This window comes from Chelonia mydas, chromosome 9 (assembly GCF_015237465.2).
Source record: "Chelonia mydas isolate rCheMyd1 chromosome 9, rCheMyd1.pri.v2, whole genome shotgun sequence".
NCBI lineage: Eukaryota > Metazoa > Chordata > Testudines > Cheloniidae > Chelonia > Chelonia mydas.
Window position 1 is genome coordinate 4,661,719 of NC_057855.1, and position 22,614 is coordinate 4,684,332.

General features: G+C 47.2%; 1 protein-coding gene across 19 annotated transcripts in view; it reads right to left on the bottom strand.

Annotated features, from left to right (window-relative positions):
* The window catches only part of LOC102934171 (LIM domain containing preferred translocation partner in lipoma), a 517,248-nt gene that overhangs the window by 345,074 nt on the left and 149,560 nt on the right, over window positions 1-22,614 (bottom strand). The window contains exon 1 of one of the 19 annotated variants that reach the window (XM_043522980.1): window positions 10,693-11,353. The exons of 16 other annotated variants lie outside the window; for them this stretch is intronic. The gene's annotated coding sequence lies outside the window, so the exon portion shown is untranslated. Of the gene's footprint in view, window positions 1-7,363; window positions 7,500-10,692; window positions 11,354-22,614 lie in introns of those variants that run through there. 2 more of the 19 variants (XM_037908921.2, XM_043522986.1) reach the window with 2 other exon arrangements.

A 22,614-nucleotide genomic window follows, 5' to 3' on the forward strand; every position in this document is an offset into this window, starting at 1 on the left:
TTCACAAACAATAGGCTTGATTCAGCAAGGTACCGAAACCCATGCCTAACTTCAAGCATGCATGCAGCCCTGTTGACAGGACCAGTGCCACCAAGGCTGAGCGTCTTATCTCCTATCAACATCAATGGAAGTTGAGGGTGCATAGCAACTCATATATGCATGTAGGAACCACCTCAGTCTATCACGGGAATGCAACCACATGCATGGAATATAGCAGCTCCTCAACAGTACTGACCAACAGGGAAGCACCGGAAGCCAAGAAGAATACTGAATGCAACTGAAACGGCAAAGGAATTAAGTTAAATCGACTGTGATCACCAAAACTGGATTTTGACCCAGACACTAGCTTGATTTAGGAAAATTAAAAGAGGCATTTAAAAGTTAGAGAGGGTTCTTCCTCCGTCAATTCTTGGCGAGGCAATCACTGAAGCCTTCAAGCTCTGTGAGACAGTCTGGAAGTGAAAAAGGAGGCATAAACTTAAAAGGCATTAGACGTGATTAGCTGTCGGCTTTGTTCTTCAGAGTGCGTCTCCACAGTGGTGCTTGCTGCACTTGTACATTAGAAGCCTTTTATGTCTGTGGTGAAAAGTGGCCTTATTTCCTTTGATATTTTGGGGAAGCAGCATTTTAGTTTATAAATGTCATGCTGCGAGAAGTTACAAAACAGCAACAGAGGAACCAATACGTGCCCCAGTAAAACCAGATCCAGCTGTCCGTCCACTTATCACAGTGCCTGACAGTCCTATTGCTGGAAACAAGAACACTGAGACGCAGTGTGGTTTAGCCAATTATTTCACAATGTATTTAGGGCAGGTAAATGGATAGCGATCTGGTAATTCATCCAAGTCGGGTAGGGAAGGGCGCCCGTAGGGCCCCCGCCACATTGGTTGCAGAAGTTGAAAGGTGAGTAGTGAACGAGGCAGGAGATTACAGGAAGAGAAAGGATGATCTTCTGGTTAAGGCAGCTGAATGTCACCCTGGAGAACTCTATCCCTGCAGGTGCCACAGAGCTCCTAATGAGAGGCTGGGCAAGTGACTTAGATCGTTTTCTGGGCACCCAGCTTGAAACACCTGGAGCAAATTTCCAGAAGTGCTGAGCGCTTGCAACTGCAACTGAAGTTGACTGGAGCTGTGCTTTGACCAAAAAGTGCTATACAAATGATACCTTCTGTGAAAAATCAGGTCCCAGATGCCTGAGACTGAGCACCCAGAATTAGTGGACACTTTTGCCAATTTCTCATCTGAAAAATGGAGATAATACCACTGCCTAGCCATTGCAAAGGTACCTTCATTAACATTTGTGAAGCTTTCAGCTACTCCGGTGACAGCAGCATGGGAAAAAAGTTAATTTTGCATTCAGTGCAGGGTTCAGATGATATGCGTTAAATAAAGCCACACATTGAGCAATGAGGATAAAAAGAAATGTTAAGTAACTACCCATTCAACGAGCACCATTCATTCTGTGCACTCAATGAGTCCACGTCCTGGGGGGAAAATAGTTTGCAATCATGTAGTCAGAGACTGTACCATAATAAGAGCTGTGCAAATAACTGATTTTTTGGTTTGCTGGCAGCTCTGAAAAAACAAAACAAAATAAATAACTAAAAATGTGACTCAATCCAAGCCAAAACCAAAGCATGAACTTGAACTCCAACTTCCCATCCCTCCCACACCATCCAGGTGAGTACCCCAACCACTAAGGTATGGGGTATTCTGAGAGGGTCTCTCTCAATCTTTTCTGCTGAAGCGGTTCCATTTTGTTTAAAATACCTGAATAGTAAGAGAAAGAGTAAGAATGACTCTAGAGACTGGCGGTTATAGAGCCACAACACCAAGCCACTGCCACTTGAGCTAGTGGGGTAAATGGTAGCAGTAGTAGGCTGTTATCATCAACATGGCACTGCCAGTAGAGGACGACGACAGTGGGTTTCACAGCTATTTGCTGAAAGCAGAGGAACGTGGAGACTCAGGAATCTTGGGTTCAATCCCAAGTTCAGGAGGGGCCTTTGTTATAGTCATTATAAACCCTTATTATGTGCACCCTCTCCCAGGCTGTCCTCCACCCTCTGCCTCCCACCCCTCTGCATTCCAGCCAGGCAGCTACCTCCTTCTCCACGTTGGTTGGGAACCAGTTGTGGAGACATCAAGAGCACAGAAGAGAGCCTCGCCGGCTTTCAGTTCCAGCGCCTATTGCTCCAACAGCAACCAACAGCCAGGAGAAGCAACTGCAGAACAAGTCCTTCTCCGCCCCAGGATTGAGCATGCTCAGAACACACAAAACGTTTGGAGAGTTTAGCTGCCAAAGTCTAAACAGTCTCCACTGGGCACACGCAAAAAGATTTTTCAGAAACTTATAACTTGGCCAAAATTGGGCGAATTTTCACCAGGAAAGCAAAAAGTACAACTCGGATACCACGATGACCTCCCTGCTGAATTTCCAAGTCCCTATCCCACAACGTAGATACCAGAGCTTCTCAACAAAATGGTTAGGAATTTTTTTAACCTGGACAAAACAATCTCTTTTTCCCCTAATCTCATCTTCAGAAACTGCTGACTTGTTTTAACTGAAACTTTAAGAGGTGAGAGAAAACCAGCCTGAAGCAGAGAACTGGCATGAAAAAACTGAAATCAAATGGTGGAAGTTTGACAAACTTATGAGCAACTGAAAAAAGAGTCATATAATGAAAAGTGTTCAGCAATCTTAACTCTGGGTGTAGTTACCAGTTCTGTCTGCAACATACTCTGACAACATCTATTGTATAGTATGATAAAACAGCTACTGTGTTTACACTGTACTTAACACTGACACATATCCAATCTCTGGAGTGCAATACCGTTGTTGTTAACAGCTCACAGACCATTACACAATAGTTTCGGGCAGGAAATAAAGAATTCTGCACCCAGTTGAACCTGTATGGGATACTATAGGTAAACACATCATAACTCGTGTGAAGTGAAATTTGGCGAGGACCCCAGGCATAACCACCCTAACTTGTAAAAAGCTATGGGACGTTTAATGACAGCAATTATCAGGCGTGGTTTTTTAACTAGTCCTCTGAAAAGCTGCACTGCCGACACCACACGCACCCGCCTCACTTTCTCTTCTGGACATGTCTCTCTGAGTTAGTATGGAAACAGCAGCACTTGCTGAGTCATCATTCCCAAGAACATCTCCCGCAGCTTCGGGCTCTCAGAGTCCAACATCCAACTACTGGCCAGGCTTATCCCTGCTTAACTTGGGAACACAGAAGAGCAAACAACGGCCCAGGCCGCATGGCTGAAGACCAAAGCGTAGCACACAATACAACAGTCACACACTGTTAAATTGGTGAGGGGTCACAGAAGAGAGACACGAATGATTAAAGGATTAGAAAACCTGTCTTAGAGTTTCCATGAGCTCAATCTATTTAGCTTATCGAAGAAAAAGTTAAGGGGTGACTTGATTGCAGTCTATACGCACCTACATGAACAAATATTTAATAATGCGCTCTTCAGTGAAGCAGAGAAAGATCTAACATGATCCAAAGGCTGGAAGTTGAAACTATACAAATTCAGACTGGAAATAAGGTGTAATTTTTTAACGATGAGAGTCACTAACCCTTGGAACAATTTACCAAGAATTCTCCATCACTGACCATTTTAAAATCAAGAGCAGATGTTTTTGCTAAAAGATCTGCTCCAGGAATTATTTTGGGGCAGTTCTTTGGCCTGCGTTATCCAGGAGATCAGACTGGATGATCGCAATCGTCCCTTCTGGTCTTGGAATCCATGCCAGCAAGACCTAGAGTTACCCACAAGGCTTACAGACAGACCGCTCAAAATGAAAATCTGCTGCTCACTTCTGTCATTTCTATAGTGCCTGAAATTTCACACAAGGAAATGGTATCAAAAGAACTAACGCCGAGCAGTGATCAAGTCACCTCTGCAGCTTTATCTGAAATAGGAACCTTTTGCCGTATTACCTGTTAAGAATGCTTCACTAGGCAGGGATATCCAGTCTGGTATATTAACTGAAACTTCACAAGGGAAGAGTTTCAGTAGGTGGGAGGCAGGGGGGGAGAAGGGAAGGATTTCAATTTCAGGTTACCATAGACAACTAGACCGTTTCCTGTAAGACTAAATCTGATTCATTTCTAAAAATCTGACAACGAAATATTCTCTGAAATTTACCAAAAAAATTAATAATAAGGATTTGTGTCATGTCCCTAATTTTGTGCTGAACGGAGGAGATGCTCAACCCTCTTGATTACTTTTTACAGCTCAGGTAAAATATAGGACTGCTGTCGTAACTCAGTGATAAATTTATGATCACAGTTTCACCACCTCTCGCTGCCTTGGAGGCAATAAGATGTTAACGAGGGGATGGCATTTGGTAAAATGAATCTGAACAGACAGTGAGTTCATTTGTCTCTGGGCCCATCTACATACACCACGTTCAGACCTAAATTTAAACATCATTTCTGCTAATCTGGCCTATTATACTGCTTGGTTGGCATGGGCCAAGGAGAGCTGAAAGACCATGGCTTCACACCAAATTCTAAGTCATTCTGGATAGAAGGTGGTTTGAAGCCAGTCTGGCCCTGAGAAGCTTGCTTAGGATATAAAATAGTAACAGTACATACCTTGCCTTCCATCTGGGGCTCTCAAAGCACTTTACAAATATGCATGGATTAAATTCCACAAACGCTGCTGAGTACCTTCTTAACAGCTACATGGCAGGAGCCTGATTCTTCAGGTGTGCTGAGCACCCACAATGCCAGCTGAACTCAAGGGGGGCTCCCAGGAAGAATGCTCCAGGAAGCTGGGATGTGGGAGACCCAAGTTTGAGTCCCTGTTCTGCCACAAACTTCCTGTGTGACCCCGGGGAGGTCACTTTGTGCCTTAGTTTCCCACCTGTACAATGGGGATTACAGCACTGCCCTACCTCCCAGGCTGCTGGGAGGACTAACACACTGCAGATTGCGAGGTGCTCAGATACTGCAGTAACAAAGGCCAGATTAGGTTATATTGGAAGCCAGGGCTCGGGAGTGCTGAAAATCAGGTCCTCAAACTTGTTCACATTCACCCAGTGAGTCAGTGGGCACAGAACTCATCCCAGGTCATGGGAGTTTGGCCACGAGACCGTCCTCCCTCTGTATTTTGCACTGGAATTGTTTCAAACAGGTTTTAAACACTGTTCCCAACCCTTGCAGCTCGTAACATCTGCTAGAAACCAGTCAACAAAGCCAGGGCCAACAGCGTCTCTCGCTGACTCTGTGCTCTTGAGAGTACAAGCAAGGCCTCTTGCTTCCCTCTTCACTCTATGGTGCCTTTTCCACCACTGCCTTGCCTGGCATATTGTCCTACAACCGTTAATGGCACCGAGTAAACCTGTAGGGTCCCAGGGAGAGGGAAAAGACCCTCTGTTTCCATAACAGGACCCCCTGGAACCACCCTCCTGCCACTTAGCAATATGGGAAGAGCAGGATGGTTGTGCAGAGGCATATTAACGCCTAGGCCTAGGCCAGCAAATTTGCAGGGGCGGCAAATTTATAATAGCAGCCAGAGGTTGCTTCCCCCGGCGCCAGTTCGCGCCCTCCGTCCCCGCCCCAACTCCACCCATTCCCCGCCCCCTCCCTGCCCCTATTGGTCCCCTTCCCCAAATCCCTGCGCCAGCCCCGCCTGCTCTCCTGAGCGCACCACATTCCCCCTCCTTCGCGAAGCTGTTTCAAGCACTGGCAGGGAGCGGGGAGAAGCAGGACCCGGCGGCGCGCTCAGGGGAGGAGGCAGAGTGGAGGTGAGCTGGGATGGGGGGAGCGGCAATTATTTCAGAGCCTAAGGGCAGCAAAATCTTTAATCCACCACTGTGGTTGTGACCCCCTTTGGGACTCTCCTGGGGGTCGTGACCCTGCGGTTAAGAACCCCTGCACAATACCGCACCGCCTCTCTGTCACGTGTAGCCGTGGCACCTTTCCACAGGATGGTGTGAAACTTTATGCATTATCAGCCATGCTCCCAAGGAGCCTGTGGGAAATGGAAACGGATTACCAGTACTGTCCATCCCCCCTTTTAAGAAAGCGAAGGTAACGGCATGGAAATGAAAGCACTGCTGACTCTGTGACGCTAGGGTTTGGAAGGGGAACCCTGCAAATCAGAGAAGAAGAAGCAAGAGCAGAAACTCCTGCAACCTGTATACCCATCACAGCCCTGACGGAATGCAAGAGGTGCTTTGGGAAACGAAGACATTCGTGGACGGGAAGTAGGTTTGGTAAAGACCATGCAACTAGGAGGAAAGCCGGAGGGCACGCCTACTGGTGAAGAAAAGCTCACTTGGGCCTGAACCATAGGAGGAACGATTCAGCTTTGGGAAGGAGGACCCCACTACTGCTGCCAAGTCCACCAAGGCCCAGGGTGTTCTCCTGGCGTAAAGATGTCCCCGGGATGCTCTCACTCCCATGCACCCGGCTCTTTGAAGTCAGTGTCCCTAAAATGCTGAATATCCAAGAGAACTGGCTTCGTGGCCTCCATCTCCATTATAGGCATCTCAAAGGGCCTGCTGCTAAAAGGAGGGATGAGACTTAGGCCACAAGGCTTAGAGCTTGGAGCAGACAACTGAGGTCAGAGGTTAGACCAGCTGACTGCAGAGTCAGGACACCTCGGTTCTGTGCCCTATGAACTGCTGGGAACCTCTGTGCCTCAGTTTCCCCATTGGTAAAATGGGTACAGTGCATTCCTACCCCACGGAACTGCCATGAGGCGAAATTAATTTTTGTGAAGCAGTTTAAGTGCCCCCAATAAAAAGTAGTATTAAAATATAGCATTTTATTAACAGGTGGCAATCATACCCTTTTGGCCTTAAAAAAAAAAAAAAAAAGTCTATGAATGATGGTTGAAGCTATGGGAGTACAGAACGCGCCGCAGTTATTCCCAATATCTGCCTTGCAGAATTCCTCAATAATAATAATAATGGGCCCTGATCTTGGTCAGGGGCTTTATGGCCATCCTGCTCTATGAATAGGAGCAGCACAGAATTTCACGATATTCAGGAGACAAATGCAATATCTCTGATACCACTGGGAGGTTACGATGGACATATTTTTGTGTTGATTGGAATTTTTTTGACAAGAAAAACATTTTGGATGAAAAACAAATGAAGTTTCTCACAAATATTTGCCACCTATTTGTTTTCCATACTGCACCAGTTTCGTACATTTTTGACATAAGAACAGTGACCACGGGAGTTAAGTCTTATTCTCATCTTACAGCCAGCAAAAATGAGACACAGCGAGCCCTACGCGTGACTTTTCCAGGAGCCTGATCCACAACCACGAGCGCACGAAGTGCACACAGAAGCACACACAGTTATAACTGCACAAACACATACCTGGTGTCTGCACTGTTTGAAAGTCAGCCTGGGAGCAATCTAGTCGAAAGCCACAGAGTCAGTGGCAGAGTCAGGAATAGAACCCAGGAGTCCTGACATCCATCCCTCTGAGTTTAATCACCAACTTCCCAAGATCTAAAGGGCAGATCCAAAGGCAGTGAAATCAACAAGCGTCATCTGACTGGATCAGGCCCAAAGAGCATCATTAAGACCCACATTTGGCAAAGCTCGCGCTTAATATTAAGCAGGTGCTTAAATGGTTCACTGAATCAGAGCCACAGTGAAGGAGTCGCTTCTTCTCAGTTTTGCCCGACTAACAATTCAAAAATATTCTCTTTCACACCCACACCTGACTCTGAAAACTAAAGACTTTGCCACACATTCAAAGGGAGGATAACTTTGAAGCCTGCACATCTGGAAGACAAAATTTCTTTTACTTCTCCTGCCTCTAAACAACCCAAGTTGTCGGGTGGGAGGGGCATTAACAGCATGTGATGGAAGCTTTCATTAATGTGAATTTGACCTTCACTCCTCTTTCTTCTACTGTCACAAAGTCCTCTATGAGCTTCTCTGGATAACTTCCAGCAGTTGTTGCAAAATACAGCTTAAGGAACACAGACACAGACACACATTTGGTAAGACAGAGGCTCAAAGATCTGACCAACGCATGTTTTTTGCTTTTTTCGCGGCGTATGTAAAAGGTCTTTGCCTCGATGCGATGTTGGAAGCTGTCATAATGAAACATCCTCCTATTATAACATGGCCCAAAGGAGCGACTATTTCAGATGCCTAACAACATGCTTGCTTTTATACGAAAAACAACAGTGGAGAACAAAGTGATGTGCTACAACGTGAAAGTCAAGTACAGAAACAGATGGGATCTCAACACAGCTGCACAGTTCTAATCCCTCGAGTACTTTCATAGTCCATTCAAGAAATAGGAAAGGACGGTGGAAAGGTTAGCAGAAAGGAATGTTTGCAGCTAAACTCATCTCCTCATTAGAGTAACTACAGATCTCCTATCCCCCAGCACTGAGAGCTGGTTCAAACTTACAATAAAAAATAAAATCATCAAAAAATGCCCTTTGGGGGGAGAAATGAAAGATTTTTCTCAAAAAAGCTGACTTTTTCAACAATGTTCATTTTTCAAACATTTTCAGAGAAAGTGTCAAAAATATTAACATTTTTCATCTCACAAACAACAGAGAACCACACCAGATACTGCTTTGATAAAAGAAAAAGTGAAATATTTTTAAAAAACAAAAATGGATGAAAATGGGAAGCTTTAAAAATAGAAACAATTTTGAAATATTTTTCCCTAATTTAAAAAAATAAAATAAAATAAAAACATTCAACCCGGTCTCATGGTAAGGAGCACAGCACAGGTATATTCTTAGAGACCTTTCAAGATCATTCTGCAGCCAGCTCAGGAGAACTCCTCCAGCGGATGTTCAGAAAAGGAGACATGGATGCAAATCCGACCACAGAAGATTCAATGGTACTTTGGCAACGCCTGCAGGAGATTTCACAGCATCAGGAAGGGTCAGGTTCCGAGGTTTCCTCTGCCCCTTACTTCTGATCAGTCCGGCTAGGCTGGGAGTAGGTCCCATCTGAGAACTTTCTCTAGAGTGTAGGCCTTTCAGACAGGAATGTCTCTTCTCTCAGCCTGAACAGCACCCAGCAGAACGGGGCCCCTATCATCTGAAGGCTGTGTGTGCTACTGCTATAAAATTATTATAACAACAACAGTAGGACAGCGGCCCAATCCCCACCCCGCGACAGTAACAGTCCCACGGCTGTTGCCAAGGAGGGAGGAAAATGGCTACTTTCAGTAGCAAGTGAGTCACTGCCTCCATCCATTATGCACGGACTGTCTCGCAGTCTCCCACAGACCAGTCTGATAGAGGGGTAACTCCAACGACTTGGACAGCCCTTTCTCCCAATTTCCACTGGTGTAAATCAGGTGAGAATCTGGCCCTGGATCTGTAAAGCTCTTCGGGAGCCTCCTAGATTAAAGTTGCACAAGGTGGTGGATTACCTGATCTTCTTGCACATTTCACGGCCTACGACCACCAATTCCACTTTGTCTGCCTGGTGAAACGTCCACTTCGCACCGGCCCGGAAGCTGCCAGGGCTCGACAGAAACGTGCTCGCCCCCTTCAGCCTTCCCCATCACCACCACCCGCTTCTCCACAGGGGAGAACGTTTCAAGTTAGCTTCACACGGTTACGCTACTGGGCAAAGTGGTGTTATTAAGCCCCAGCTAGATTTCAGCCTTGCCCATTAGTTGTGCACACTGGCACCTGAGGAGGTGGGGTAATAAGTGTGAATCACTGTCTTGTTTTTTCACGAATAAAACTCCATCCACCTACCCACCAACTTCTGGGGAAAATCAAGGCTACAATTAAAATGCAGAAGGCCCAGCCTGACCAATGCCCCAGTTCAGTCCTCGCTGACCTGTTTGCTCCCCAGTAAACACAGATGGAATTTAGGAGACAAGCCAGCAGGAGGCATTGACAGTACTGTAAACGCAAACAACCGTGCCAGATGTGTGCAAAAATACAATAGGTTCCAAACATCTTCCTTCCAAGTGGTCCCAGCCTGTGTTGGGCAACACCCAGGGCAGCAAAGCGACACAGCCAAATTACTGACTGGGGCAGTTTTAGAGCCACAATTCGGCTTTCAAATAGCCAAGAAAGTCACATGATTTAAACTAGCAGCTGGACTCTATAACATCATTTAAGGGGTTGCATTTGTGTGTGACCAGCCAATGACAGAGGCCGGGAAATAAAGAACTGGCCTGTTCCATCCCGTTGATTCTCACAAGATGGGTCCAGACCAAACCCCAGGAACCCAGGGCTCCAGAATGCTGGGATTGTACTTTGGGGTGCAGGTCTGACGTGCACCCCCAGCCCCTGCTTCTGCACAGTGCATCTAGTGACTGGGCCTGCCAATTAAGCCCTTGATGCTGCAAACATCAATGCACACATCCAATCCGTTTGCTGAGTTCAGATGGACTATTCACATGTGTGAAGTTAGTCAAGTGTTTGCAAGCTCAAGACCTAAGCAAGGGAAGATTCAAGTTAGATCATGACTGACGTCATCTCTGGACTGAGTCTCTTCCTCACCCTCCACCCACTGCCAACCGGAAAAGGCAGTTCTGGGAAAATATAATGTATAGGGGGATGACAATCAGATTGATTTTTAAGAGAGGCAAAACAACAGAATTAATGAAGCTGCAAGCAGGGCTACTCTGCAGTTAGCAAAGAGTTCCTGCAAACTGCAGGACAATCTGCCCCGAAAAGCTAACAGAAAATAAATTAACTTACGTTTGACAATGTGTTCCCTGGAGCCGGCACTCAGAACATTGGCTTCCCTCTCAGCAATACACAGTTCACGTTCTGCATTAATGGCAACACAGAGTCCATTTTCTGGGGAGAGCCAGTTCCAAGCGTGCAGTCCTGAGGAATGTATCGTATGTCTGGTATTCAAGCTGTGCTCCCTTTTCCTGTTCCATTTCTTGGCCGTATAAGGAGCTGAACACAGCAGGCCGGGTCATGGCGCACAGCCCTGCGTGCTGAATGACCCTGGACTTCCGACTTTGTCTGTCTTTGTTGGAAAACCAACAAATCCATCTAGGAAAAGCAGTGGCTCACCCAGCATTGGCACACAGGGAAGGCAGCGTGCGCCAAGTCAGAGATCGGTTCACAAGACTTCATGCAGTGAGACGCGCGCACATACATGGCATTTTCTTCATCAAATGGGGTGTGCCGCTTGCAAACTTAACTGCCATGGATACAGCTTTAAAGGGATGTTGCCCAGGCTGGCAAGGCCCAAGTCATAGCTGCACATGAAATAAACTGCAGCCTTGGATGGAGACGATTAAATGACTGTTAACTCCAAGAAACAAAGCCTGCCCAGAAATCTGGCTAGCTAATACACACAGGACTCTACTTGGAACATGCACTTGGGGATTGGTCCTGCTTTGAGCAGGGGGTTGGACTAGATGACCTCCTGAGGTCCCTTCCAACCCTGAGATTCTATGCGTCAGCAATTCAGATCTTTGGACTAGGGAAGTTCCTTTCCACCGGGAGGTGCAATCCTTGGCTATCCCTATTTTTAAGTCTATCGCTGCTATTTCCAAGGCTGATAGTGACAGCTGAAACCTGCACTGGGTGACAAAATATTGCCTTTTACCAGCTTTGAATTCCCCACCTTTTAATTTCATTCAACATTGCCTTGCTCTTGTAGCATGAGATAGGAGAACAGATGCTCCCGATCTTCCTTCTGTAGGCTATTCTTTATTTTATGTACTTTTACTGTGTATCTTTTTGTTCGTCTCCTTGCCAAGGTAAACAATCCCAATCTTTCCAATCTCTCTTCTGAGGAAAATTTAGCTGTTGGATGAAGCAGTATTAGTGAATCAGCCAGGGGCGCTCTCCATTCTGGATCCACACTGAGCCAACGCTCCATCATGGAGATAGAGGGCTCTGTGCTGTCTTTTGGATGGTCATTAAAGATCCCCTCATACTTTGCAACAGAGCAGCAGTGTTGGCCATAATACCTATAACTTGTCAAATAACCACCTCAGGTAATTTAAGTTCCATCAATGTACATACCCCCACCCTGTAGCTTAAACGGCTAACTGTTCTTCTTTATTCGCTGCCCTAAGCCATTTTGTAATGGTGCTGTGTGCTGCTAACCTGTCACTGAATTCTACCTTTGAGGTGGGTGGACCGGAGCGAAGGCTGAAGCATCCCCTGTACATCCAAGACCTCCCTCCCAGGAGGTGAAGAGACTTAATTGCTTAAAATGTTCATAGCTCAGAGGTGGGCAAACTACAGCCCGAAGGCCACATCCAGCCCATGGGACTGTCCTGCCTGGCCCCTGAACTGCTGACCCGGGAGGCTGGCCCCCAGCCCCTCCCCTGCTGTTCCCCCTCTCACGCAGCCATGCTGCCACACGGGCAGCGGGGCTACGAGCTCCTGCCGCTCTGAGCAGCATGGTAAGGGGGCGGGGTTGGGTAGGGGGTCCCAGGGGGCAGCTGGGCAGTGGGGGGGTTGGGTAGGGGGTCCCTGGGGGCAGCTGGGCAGTGGGGGGGTTGGGTAGGGGGTCCCTGGGGGCAGTCAGGGGACAGGGAGCAGGGGGGGTTGGATGGGTCAGGGGTTCTGAGTGGGGCAGGGGCCAGGCTGTTTGGGGGGGCACAGCCTTCACTACCCAGCCCTCCATACAGTTTCGCACCCCGACGTGGCCCTCGGACCAAAAAGTTTGCCCACCCGTCACAGCTGGATTCTGACAGTTACGCTCCTAAGCACAGAGTTAAGCATAAATAAATGTGTTTGGGATTTTCAGGAAGTCATTGGAGGGAAAAAGAGCTCTGTCCTCATCCATAAGATCCCCAAAGGAAAAGCAGAGCCTGCCACACATCTGCAACGTTAGCTACCCTGCTGCTGTCTGTGTTAACACCGCATAACTTTATTATGGACAGGGATTAAAAACAGCTATGACAACTTTAAAAAAAAACAACTACAGCAAAAACCGCCTTGGGTTGGCAGGATTCGTGCAAAAGCTGTTTGCCATAAGGTGCAAGATTTCATTGCTCCTTCTGCAGCCACCACCCGCCTTTGTTCCACCACCCTAGTAGCAAAACGAGTTGCTTAGCCAAGAAAAGCATTTCAGTGTCCTGCAAGGAAAGCTCATCTAACGCACACGTCCCCTCCTCTGCAACGGCAGGCTCTGAGCGTTCGCCTGGAAAACCCTCCTTCGTTGTCACTCTCAAAACAAGACACTGATAAAACTTCTCGCGCTAATACACCTGGAACTTCTCTGGAGCCGTCAGGGTTTTCGGGGGAGAAGGCAGGGGTTTAAAGAGAGGGGAAAGGCCTAGCAAGAACCACATGAGCTGCTTAACATTCCCACAGAACTTGTCAGATCTAAGTCGCGGCTCTTTCTAATCAAAAGTACTTAGTGGGGTGGGCAGGAAATGGCATCAAGGCAGCCGTACATTTCTTCGAGGTGCAGTGGCTGCCTCACAGTTCTTAAAAAGACAATTACTGTCCAGGCTGCAACAGCTGCCCCATTGCCGCTCTTCTCAGAGCACACAGCTCCGAACTGACTGGCTGGACAGAGAAGGGAACACTGCACGTCCTAACTCTGACCTTGGGCCTTTCCCCACCCAAAATATTTCCCAGCTTTATTTATTTGGGGGAAGAGCTTGGGAAGAACAGAGAGAATATTAGAAATTTAAGAATAATTTGGGGCAGTTTCTACAATACTAGTCCAGATCCTTACCTGGAGTAAATCGGCATAGGGCCATTGAAGTTAATGGACCTATGCTAATTTACATCAGGTGTGGTTTAGACCCTTTCTACTGAAAATGATCATCACATTTCATATAAACAAAAGAAGGGGAGCAAAGAACTAGTGCTAGTACACGGGTAATATCTGACCCTTAGCTACATATTGAGGAAGATCTCAATGCGTTTCACAAATGCATGTTAATATTTACTCCCATTTTACGACCAGTGTAAATGAGGCATAGAGAGGGGCAGTGACTGACTCAAGGTCACACAGCAAGTCAGCAGCAGAGTCAAGAACAGAACCTAGCTCATCAGACTATCTGATACGCTCAATATTGGACCACCCTTGTCAGTAATGGGCCTGAGGCAATGGCCATTAAAATTAATGGCTCAGCTACATTATGAACCTACAGCAAAATCTGCACAGTTGGGTTTTTTTTTTTTTAAGTTGGAAATAAATAGAAATTAGTTAATTGCTTAGAAGAAAACAAAAAATTAGTCTGAGCATTTCTGCAGACGAAAAAGTTACTCACGCTCCTTCATGGCTTCTCACTGCAGCTGGTTGAAAAAACATTTTTTAAAAGTCTCATTTTAAACATATTTAGGCCTTCCTGAGCTCAGCATTGCAATGCCTAACTGATTTAGGAGACTGTCTCACTTTCAAACAGGATTTAGGCACTTAGGAGCCAAAAATCCCATTGGTAGTTGATTACTCCTAAATCACTTGAAAGTGAGACAGTCATTGCTTCAATGAGCACAGCAACCCATAAATACCTTTAAATATCTTGGCTTCGGGCAACTTTGAAAATTTTGCTCATAAAGCCTTTAATCCCAAAGCATTTCATCAACTGTATACACAGAGCACTCCTTAAATGCAGCCATCTCTGGGGTGGAGGATTGCAATCACCTGGGACACAACAAAGCCAGGACAGAAAACTGTGGCCAAGAACAACAGAGCAAACCATTTTCTCTTAAGAAAGAAGGCCCTGGGGTCTAACACCAGCTCAGGGTAGACAGGACTTTGGTTTTAAGGACTGTCCTTGGTACTCAACATATGTAAGGGCTGTCAGAGAATCACAGAACACAGGGTTAGAAAGGACCGCAAGGGTCATCTAGTCTAATCCCCACATCCTGCAGTCAACACTGCTGGGCTTCTAACCAGTTTTCATTCAAATAAACAAAACACATTAGACTAAAGAGGAAGAAGAAATATGTCTGTCTTGCTAACCCCAAATAAAATTCCTTATTTGCCTTTGGTAAATTACCATTAGGCCACCAGTCCCTTCACACAAAAATTCATTGACGTAAAAAATCAAATATCTACCATTCAACTTTACTTTTAATTTTTGCAAAGGACAAATTCCATCCAGGCATGGCGATACCACCAATGAATGCAGCTTTGGTCCTTTGACACCACACTATCCTATTAGCCCAGACACGAGCCAACCATCTCGGCAAGTGATGTCATGCTGGCACGTGCCAAATGCTATCCCAGCAGCTATAGCAGGGAAAGGGGCATGGGATCTCTGACCTCTTCAAGGGAGCAGAAGGAAGAGGGAAAGAAAAGAACTGTATAAAACGCTGTATCGGAAACAGGCAGCCAATGGTAAAAGTAACCCCTGAGGTCAATGATGTGTGCTAAGGAATGGGCACAATTCGCATGCTCACACTTGGAGCAGGTCAATTCCCCCCCCCCCCCCCATTTTTGAATTTTGATGACATTTTGAAAAAGGAAGGGGTTTTGTACAAAAGTGTTCACGTCAAACACATACACACAGAGATTTTCAACCAGCTAGTAAGCTGAGAACCAGGCAGAATCTGAATTTTGAAACGTAAGAAGTCAGGAGAGCAGGGAATTTAAAAAAGAAAAAAAAATCACAAAGATCTCCCCCATTTTTCAGCCATCTTCAGACACTCGTCGGGTGCATCACAACAGCCAAAACCCAAGCTGACTAACTGCCAGAGCAGAGCTGGACTCCACCGCTAAACTTTTGTTGTCTTCACACAATGCATAATCAACCTGTGGAACTCCTTGCCAGAGGGTGTTGTGAAGGCCAAGTCTATAACAGGGTTCAAAGAAGAACTAGATAAGTTCATGGATGATAGGTCCATCAATGGCTATTAGCCTGGATGGATAGGGATGGTGTCCCTAGTTTCTGTTTGCCAGAGGCTGGGAATGGGTGACAGGGGATGGATCACTTGATGATTACCTGTTCTGTTCATTCCCTCTGGAGCACCTGGCATTGGCCAGTGTCGGAAGACAGAATACTGAGCTAGATGGACCTTTGGTCTGACCCAGTAAGGCCGTTCTTATGTTAACTCCTCACTTTCATGCCATTCAAAGCAGGTGGCCTGATCTCCCTTGATTAGCTCATTCTGGGGAAGCATTACCTACTGGTTAGAGGTCTGGCAGCATCTGGGTTCTATTTCCCATCTGTGCCTTGGACTTCACGCATGACCTTGAGCAAGTCACTTATTCTCTCTGGTCCTCAGGTTCCTTTCCTCATTTGTGCAATGGGTAGGCGACATGCCTCATGAATGGGGGGATTATAAGGAATCCTCAGACGAAAGGCACAGAAGAAGGCTAGAGTATTATTTTCCTTCTGGACCAGAGTCCCCCACAAATACGGCTCCCTGAAGAGATCCTCTACAAACCTCCACATGCAAGTCACAGAGGAGAGGTTGTGGCTTCAGAGCAAAAAGTCACCCCTTCTAGGAAGGGGCACCTAACTGCGCCGTCCGGGCTGGAAGACCAATATTTGAACTGGACTGGGAGCCTTGTACAGCAGAACAATGAGCTGCCACCACACCTCCTGGTTCAGGGGGCATGCCTGAACACGGCTAGCCGAAACTGACACATAATAGACACCAGTGGGCAAAGATCATCATGGATCTGATTCAACACAGGGCAGACAAAGCCCACCCGGCTTGCGCTAGGGAACCACCACAGGGTAGATTCAGCCTCTGTCGTCTCAAAAAGAATGGACTCCACTGAGGTCAGGAAGAAGAGGAACAGATTTTTCTCCCCTGCAATCAAACTCTACGACTGCTACCAACACTGTACTCCCTTGGCGGGTTACTCAGTAACTCTGGGGTCTGGGACTCGGCTTCTTTTTTTTTTTTTTTTTTTTTTTTTTTTAAAAATGTTGTTTTTGATTTTCAGCACCATGAAAGACACCGAAGCATTTGCCCTGGACAAAAGGCGGATAAAAAAGCTGCGGATTTTGGCCGTGATCCTCAACCGTGCACTAGAGAACTCTGCACTGCTGCATCAGCACAGGGACGGGGCGTGGCCACCATGACTCTCAGATGAGGTAACAGCTCCTTGGAGATGCTGGCAGTTAGCGTGGGTTACAATAGCTTTCCAGGTGCTGTGGGGCTCAGGCCAGCATAGAGCAGCCTCGGGATTAGGAGAACGCAGAAATCCCCAGCCCACCCCAGCTGCACCTATTACTGTTCCTCCCCAGTCGAGGGTTCGGCTTTTTGAAATCAGCTCAACAAAAAACAGGTCTGTTAACCTTGATAGCTTTCCTTCCACTACACCCTTATAATCGGAATCACGCACAAGCCCAGTTAGTTACCCACTGCAAAGGTCTGTCCCGCGGAACAAAATCATGCAACCACAGTACAATCGTGACACAGCCGGCGTCTCAACACAACAGCAATTAGGGCAACGTTACCTAGGCATGGTACAGAAGGGCCAAATTTCTCCACCAGCATCCATGGAGTCACACCAGGGATGAATTTGGCTCTGATTCACTACAGAATCACAGACGACAGCAATAGAGGAGGTGTGCTCGCTCATTTAGTCCATACCCACCCCAGGGGCCAATGCACGCGTGATCAGTATGGATTAAAGCTCTTACCAGCTGCTAGGGATGTGACTGTCAGAAGGTACAAAGAGTCTTCATTAGTCTCGGAGGGGGACTGGTGAAATCAGAAATGTTTTTGTCGCTGCAGCGGAGAAGATGATATTTGAACCAATCCGTTGTACAACAATGCATATGTCTAGACTGTTGTTCTCGAAAGTAAGCCAAGGACATTTCACGCTGTTCTTTTTCATGTGTTTGGAAACTCAGAGCCCCGCTGTACAAACCCCGGGTGTTCGCTCCATTGTGAGTGCTTTGAGACAAACTGCATTTGAAGTAGTGTCTGCAAACACTGAGGCAGGGGCTTTGAGTCACCGATGACAGCGTGGCAGCCCAGATCCCCTTGCAAACAGCAGCCAGAGGATCCCCTCGTTGAAGGCTGAGGGGTTTAGTTTCTAATTAAACTGTAACAATTCCCTGCACTTCTACAACATCTTTCCTTCCTGAGATCACAAAGTGCTTTACAAGCACTAACACCCCTTTTGAGGTTGGTATGATCCGTTCCAGGTGGGGAAACTGAGCCACAAGAAGATCAACTGCCCCAGGTCATAGGAAGTCACAGGCAGTTATTCCAAGCCAATTCCTCCCTCCCCTACCCCGCCCAGGCTCCCTGCAGTTTGTGTTCTCTGTTACCGCTGCTGCTCGCACCTATAGCAGAGAGAGGAGCCACTCTCGCTGCCGAGGGTCAAGGTGTCAGTGACGTAACCAGCTATGGCAGGGAGAAAACGCCGACATCAGAACCACAGGTCCCGGCGGTTTAAATAGCATGAGCCCCAGTTCACCTTTACAGTGTTTTCATTTGTCATGTCTGTCAATCCTGCCAATGATCTACAACTTGGCACTTGCAGAGCAAAACTAAGCATGTTCAAAACACCATACGAGAGTCAGCTAACCAACTTCTACAGCCAACACGCAGTAAAGCATTGTCCCCATTTCACAGATGGGCAAACAGAGTCAGAAGCAGATGCAGTGACTCGCCCAAGGAGTCACTGCCAGAGCTGGGATCGAAACTCAAGAATTTCCATTTCTTCCGCCCACACACTCACAAACCTGGATATTGTTGCTATAGATCAGTGGTTTGCGGCTTGTTCAGGGTAAGCCCCTGGCAGGCCGCGAGACGCTTTGTTTACCCGAGCTGCAGGAAACGGCGCGGGCCAGGCCACTGCTTCCCGCAGCTCCCATTGGCCGGGAACGGCAAACTGCGGCCACTGGGAGCTGCGAGCGGCCGTACCTGCGGAAGCTCAGATAAACAAAGCATCTTGCGGCCCACCAGGGGCTTACCCTGAACAAGCCGCAAACCAAGTTTGGGAACCCCTGCTATAGATCATATCAGCTGATCAGGGATAAATAAAACTGCTTTTTGCAATTTAAAAAGATTCCATTCCCAGTGAAAGCTGTCACATACCACCCTTCACACAGCCCTCAGACCTCGGTGACATATGCAGCAGGGACAGCTGATAAAGCCCCGTGGTCCCTTCTTTCAGATAGGATAGAAACGAGTTCACTGCAAGTGTAACCTATTTACTCAATGCCACGGGGTGTCATGGACTCTGCAAGTTGCTTGCTTTACGCAAGGAGGGCTGGCTACTCAAAAATCCGCCCTCCTGATAGGGGAGCTCAGACCAGGGCCAGTGGCAGAATCAGGAGAGGCTAAGATGGCACAAGTAATCTACCATTGGCACACTGTTTCCATTTGTGCACTAGCCACCTTACCAACAGCGGCATCCTCTGCTTAAGGGAGACTCACGGTTAGAAGAGCTGGGCATGGTGTCAGCCAACAACTGGCCACAAACCAGACTGGACTCAATTAGTGGAGTGCCCTGCTGCTGTGACCAGAGCTACAGCTAGATCCGGGACCCTCACAGTCCATAGGCTGCAGCTCTAAAAGGCAAGCCCAAAAGGAGCTGCTCTCTGCCAAAAGCTGGAGGTTTCAAATCACGGATTGAGACACACTGCAGACAGATGGATGCAGAGATCCGAGACTGGATTCGCAGAGGATGCTGCAGAGGCTGGAGCTGTCCTGGCAGCTAAGAGAGGGCTCTGGACAGGTGCATCAGCAGAGCGGTCTATGAGAAATCTGCCCTGCACCCAGCCGCACTGTCCCCAGCTTTAGCTAAGGCTGTCGGTTTCTCATTTCTATAAACACGAAAGGCACTCCCGTTTAGGAAGAAAAATGGCATTTCAACTTATTATACACAATTACCTCTCCCACCTCTTTTCATTAGTGATATGCAAGCATTCATAGAACGAACCTGTTCTTTCCAGTCAAAGTGTTACTCTTGTTATGAAGTACCTATACATTAGTAATGCCTATTGTTATAAATGTGCAAAGTTTCATTGAAACCAATTAAGAAGCAAAGTGTCCCACTCATTTCAATGGGAATTGATTTAAATAAAACTCATACAGGGAAACTGAAAACTGCTCAGGGATCTACATTCACATTACTTGAGATGCACCAGTAACCACATTCCTTTTTTCCATTTAGGCAGTAGCTTTCCACTTAATATTATACAATGCACCTGCTTATTATTCTTACTACACAATGTCCCATTCAAATTCGTTCTGCAAGAGTCCTATTCATCACCAAAGAACTTTCAGGAGGAAAAATGACATTTATCAAAAGTAATCCAAAGCAGCACGCTACCCGACTCACATTTCCAAGTCTGTCCCTCTTGATCAGCCCAGCTGATCTACATTTCAACTCCAATGTACACTTCTGTGAAATATACCTGGTTATTCTTGCTACAGGGAGCTCCCTTTGAAAAGAATGGTGCAAATTCCCTTAGTCAGAGCATTTTAACTTCCATCCGCCCCCCGTCCCCCAACAAGTTGCAGAGTACTAAGGGCAAAATTTGCAGTCTTTTCCTTCTGAAAGTTCTGCAGACATTGCTAGCATTGTTCCCTGACCGGTTATCAGTTTCCCAGTATGTGAGTGTCATTTAAGTCAATTCCCATTGAAAATTTAGGCACTTTGCTCTCTAATGAGGCACCTGAATAAAAGTGACCTGGGCCCCCATGCATGAAAGCATTTAAATTTCAGCACCCTTTCCCCTTCACCCCCTGCCCCCGAAAACACTTACCCGCATGCTTAAGTCTCTTGGACTTCAATGGGATTCAAGCATATGCTGAAAGTGCTTTCCTGGACAGAGATGCCTTCCTGAATCGGGGGCCTGCTTGCAAAGGTGCTGAGTGCTTGCAAAATCATACAGACACACAGAACTGTCAATTCCTAAGGACCACAAAGTGATTGATATAACAACTCTGTGGCAATGCAGCCACCTCTGGCGTAGGGGCAGCACCCTGCCTGGTGCAGGGAGAGGAGAAATCTTGGCCAACAGCAACGTGAAAACCTAGCTCTGAGCACCCTACCGCTTAAAATCTATGCTGACCAGATACAGCCCCCAAGGTCTCAGGTGGAAAGCGCTGGACTCAACTCTGCTGGGACTTGAACCAGCCCGACCAGGTATTTCAAACCTGAGGCAAGGCCAACAGACGCCACCCGCCCCCGCCAGCTTCTTTCCTCAGCTCGCAGATTGCAACCAAGCCCGTTTGTTGCAAACATATTTTTTGTGCAGCCTGCCTGGCAGAAACGCCTACAGGGGAAGGTCCTACAGCGGGATGCCTGCTTTCCTTTGTTTGCCCGTTCGGCCGATTTTCACCCCAGTGCAATAAATTATTATATATTTTACGTTATATTACGTATTGCATATTCACAAACAATTCAAGCATCTGAACTGCCTGCCTGCGTGGGGACATGTTGGTTCTCAATGTGATCTGAATCAGCCAAGATATTAAAACCCTGCAAAGAACTGGCTTTCTAATGGAAAAACGCATTGGCCAGATGTTGCTCCTAATGCTAGTCCAGGACAGAGTACAAACACCTCTAGATTACAGAGTCTCAGCCTTGACTGTCATTCCAGCAATGCCGGACCTTGCAATCCAGCTGCTTGCACTTTTGACCACCCCCTCCCCTCGCTCCTCCTGCCTTTACATTTGCTCAAAGGAATCTCACACTGCTCCTTTCAAAAGCACTGACCCTCCCCCCGCATTCATTTCCTCCCTCAAAGCACCAGCAGAAGGGAACTTTGGCTAAGCAGTGCTGTAGGTGACAAAGCAGAATGACAGCTCAGGGCTATGTACTGAAAGGGTCTTGAACCTCTGCCCTTGCATATTGAATCCTATAAGCTAAATGGAATTCCCCAACAGTTCTATATTTGGGAGAATCCCCTTTAAAAAAACATCAACCTTGCAACAGCTGTTCTAGTGATGCTGTTTAATGGGTTAATACCATTCAATGATTCGTAGTTACCCGCCCAACCTTGTGGAATTACTCTCTCCCCACTTTGCACAGCAGACCAGCAAAATTATCACACAAGGAAATCTATGCAGGCATCTACCTAACCGCTCCCACCAGTAAGGAAGGTGGGCGTAGCACATGCTACGGGAAGTGGCAGTAGCTACTCAGGGCCCCCTGGGTGCTGAGAGTGCTGGGAACACCCACTGGCAGGCCAGTCTTAAGCTTTTCCAGCTCAGTGTCCCTGGCCCAAGCTGTCGCCCTGTTCCTGCTCTGCACCGCATGGCAGGGGCACTTTTGGATCTCAGATACATCCTTGGAATCTTTGGGCCAGCTGCTTGGAAGTTCCTACACAGCGTAACTGAGGCCGAGGGCAATGGATCTCAGAGCAGTGTCAGGAAGCCACAGGGACGCCCTTCCTGGAGGAGGAAAAGTTACAAAGCCCATATCCTGCTCATACTAAGTCAACCCCAGAACCCTCACCGGGTTTCGGATCAGGCCATTGGAAGAGTCAGAGCAAAAGGAGATCTGCACTTGCCAAAGGCAGACTCCTCCCAGTCCACCATGGCACCTCGACCCAGTTCTGTGCCTGGGATGGGGATTGATTCCTGACAGGCCCCACACACACACCAGAGTACTACCATTCCCTGCTCCAGCAACCCTGTGGCATGTAACCCTGGTCCCCTCCAACAACAATACAGATGGGGACCCTTAGCCTGTTAACAAGGTGTATTACAGCACTGGTGCAAAACTAGCCAGGCTCCTGGTTTACTCTGTTTGAACACAAA